Raw genomic sequence first — 3,755 nt, 5'->3', positions numbered from 1 at the left:
TAAATGTCACTAGACCAGACATTGCATTTGCTACACAGACTCTAAGTCAATTTCTACATAAGCCTAAACAATCTCATCTAAATGCTGCTCTCAAAGTAGTAAGATATATCAAAAGGCAAGCTGGACTGGGTGTTCTATTATCAAGTGCAAAGAGCAAAGAACTTCAAATTTACTGTGATTCAGACTGGGGTAGCTGTTTACATACAAGGAGGTCAGTTACAGGTTTCATGGTAAAGTTGGGAGGCTCACTTATTTCATGGAAGTCTAAGAAGCAAGCAACCATTTCTAGAAGCTCAATTGAAGCTGAGTACAGAAGTATGGCAAGTGCAGTGGCTGAAGTTGTGTGGTTAGTAAAGCTATTCAAAGAACTTGGAGTTGAAGTACACACTCCAGTAACTATATACAGTGACAGCAAGTCAGCTATGCAAATAGCTGCTAATCCTGTGCTACATGAAAGGACAAAGCATATAGAATTGGACTGTCATTTTATAAGAGAGAAGATACAGAATGGATTAGTGCAAACTCAATACTTGAGCACCAAAGAACAAGAAGCAGACATGTTAACAAAAGGCTTGGGAAAAACTCAACATGAATATCTACTATCCAAGTTTGGTGTATTGAACCTATTCATACCTACAAACTTGAGGGGGAGTATTAAAGAAGGCATTACTTAAAGCTTTAGTGTTAGGTTCATTATGTAAATAATTGTAATTAAGAGGACTATCCATCAAAGAAGTTGTTAAAGTAGTTAGGAGGTTGTTAAAGTAGTTAGAAGATTGTTAGAGTAGTTAGAATAAATTCAGTTTGTTATTCTTGTATATATGTAGTTGAATGTACAGATTACAAATACACTTTTGAGAATATACACAAGGAATACACACGATTCCTTCACCTATACTGCTTCTTCTTCTTTGTTCTTCTCTGTTCTTCTCTGTTTCTTCTTCTTCATTTCTTCTCTACTGTAGCTTCATGATCATGCATGATTAGCATGCATCAGCTACACGAAGACTAACACTGTAGAGATACTTTATATATTCAAATATTTAGTATGGTTAAGTTATAAACTATAACTAATTAGTTGTTAATTTTGTTGTTTCTTTACTGGCTTTGTGATCTGTGGATATTTTTTTAGCTTCATTCTTTTCTGTTCTCTTGGTGATATAAACTTCATATTCGCTGTTATTATCTACCTGTCACAATCTTACTACGGCATATGGGTTGTTTATGTGTGCATGTGCAGGTTCTCTCTCTTTGGAGATATCTAGATGTATCCTCAGAGATTATCTAGCTTTGCCTCCTCCTGTTCAACTTGGAGAAGTTACTGAAGATGAGTTGAAGGAATATGATGGGTCTGATCCCGAAAAGCCTCTGCTGATGGCTATTAAGTGCCAGATCTATGATGTTTCTTCTTAATCTGTAAGTAGTGTAAGCTATTTTGCCTTCTTTATCTTCAGTTTTTTTGTTTGATGCTTTTTGATTTTGACTTGGATTTTTGGAGTGATTTGCTTTTACTTTCATGATTGTGAATTTAGGTGATAGAAATGTAGTATTTTACACGCCATTGCTTAATATTCTGGATTTGGCCTGTGTAATTTGGGCTGATATGTACTGTGTAGGCCTGACAATCAGTATCCATTCTGTTTTCTTACTTTTGGTGCTTGACACGATGGTTTAAGTCTTTGGATGAGATGTTTGATGTTCCCGAATGTCCATTAAGTGTGCAACTCTGCTAGTTTGGGTGGCGATTCTAGTCGAAGGACAAAAGTGGTCCAAAGGGCTTATAGATGTCTTAGGTTCAATTCCTCAAGAAAAAAAAGGTGATCTGTGCGTAATTCTTAGACAAGTGGCTTGAGTTCTCCATGTTTAGATAGTAATCAACTAGTCTTTGTAACTAATGTATTCATTCTTATTTTGTTGTGGTTTTGAGGAAACAGAAAACATATTCAGTTTGTTGTTTATCTAGTTTTATTTATTTATGGAGTGGATATATTGCTTAAGTTGAATTTATGACTCTTGGATTCCGAAGTGTTAAACTTATCCTTGTCCTTGTTTACTGACAACTCGTCAAATGAAGATGAATTATGTGTTCTGTTAGTCTCATGTACATTAAATTCATCCACAACTTTATCGTCTGATAGATCAAATATCTTGATATGAGTCTCAATAAGTTCCTTGCTCAAATGTAAACCTAACATATCAAAATCAATCATTAAGCTTCATGAAATGCTGCGGACTTGTCATCTTTGTGTTTAAATGTGTGTGTTCCTGCAGAATGTTATGGACCTGGGAGACGACCTTATGCATTGTTTGCTGGAAATGATGCTAGTTAGAGCTCTTGCCAAGCTGTCCTTTGAGGAAAAAGATCTCACATGGGATATTTCTGGGCAAGCATTTGAGCTTAATGCCTTGCAAGATTGGGAATACAAATTCATGAGTAAATACGTCAAAGTTTGTACTGTGAAGCAGGCAGTGCCAGTAAATGACGGGCAAGCTAATAAAAGGATCTGTTGAAGCAACTGATGATGAAGCTAAGCCAGCCGAGAGTGATGCTTCAGGGACTGCCGGAAGATGATGGTCCATCAAAAGGTTGCGAGGCTGGTCCTGATGCCCCTTCAGAGACTGGCTGCTGAAACTCTTGTCAATTCTGAGGTGATGTCGACAAGAAAGACTAATTTGGACAATTGTAGTTCAGGTGACAAGTTGAGAAGTGAGAACCAAAGAGAAGTGCTTTGTGGAGGTCTGATATATATAGCATCTGGTGCATTTGTTGATTATCTTGTGTCAGATATAGTAAATTTATAAACTGTTGTATGAAATAATAGAGGTGTCATTACTGAGGTAATGCTTGATATAGCTGGAAAGAGCCCCCCCCCCCCCTCCTTTGTCTTGTCTAAACCAGTGTATCTCATGTTGCAGTTGCAGTCTCCAAATTACGTTTAATTTCTTACGCCTACAATTGATGTTTTTGGAGAATTTCCATGGGTTCGCACTAAAAGAGAAGTTGGTATAAACGTAAGATATCTGGCCTAGTAATATATTGATGACGATATAAAATAATTTCACGAAATATCTTTGTTTGTCTCATTAACAAACAATATTTAATCAGCCGGCCAAAAAGGTTTTAACCACTCTATTAATGAACTGATCTTTACAAGTAATGCAACAAATTTGGTGGAAATACTGAAATAAATACACACACCAAACGTCAAAAACCCACCCATTTTCTCCCTACAAATCCCCTTTTTTAAAACATAAATTCTCCATCATCTAAACACAGAGTAAGGGTTTTCAGATAGCTAATAGAGTGTTAGGTTTTATTTGCCCTAAATTTCTTACCATAAATAGGTTTTTCTATTAGGAAAATTTTTGGATTAACTAATTCTTTTTCTGGTAGGAAAATGTTTAGGACTCTATAAATAGAGGCATGTTCCTTCTAACTTAATCAGCATTCACAATGTAGTCTTAAGGGCTTTGAGCGTTTTGGTTAGGAGGAGAATTTATGGGTCACAAGTTTGATACATTATCACTTGTGTGAACCTCCCATGTATTCCGAGTGAATTGGTTGAGGTTGTTTCCCTCTATATTTTGTACTCTCATATTTATAGTGGATTGTTCATCTCCTTTGTGGACGTAGGTCGATTGACCGAACCACGTTAACTCTTTGTGTCTTTTGGTATATTTCTCGTTGTCTTCTTACTCGTAGTCTTTCGAGGTTTGTTTTGCTAACTTCCGCATATACACCTGCTTATTTTCGG

At 36.4% G+C, this 3,755-nt stretch overlaps 1 pseudogene; it reads left to right on the top strand.

The window, feature by feature from the left end:
- The first annotated feature begins 873 nt into the window (after positions 1 to 873).
- Positions 874 to 2,853, top strand: LOC107001853 (annotated as a pseudogene).
- Positions 2,854 to 3,755: the final 902 nt, after the last annotated feature.

This window comes from Solanum pennellii, chromosome 10, assembly GCF_001406875.1.
Source record: "Solanum pennellii chromosome 10, SPENNV200".
Classification (NCBI taxonomy): Eukaryota; Viridiplantae; Streptophyta; class Magnoliopsida; order Solanales; family Solanaceae; genus Solanum; species Solanum pennellii.
The sequence above is the reverse complement of the archived record's forward strand: the minus strand, read 5'-3'. Positions and strand labels throughout refer to the sequence as shown.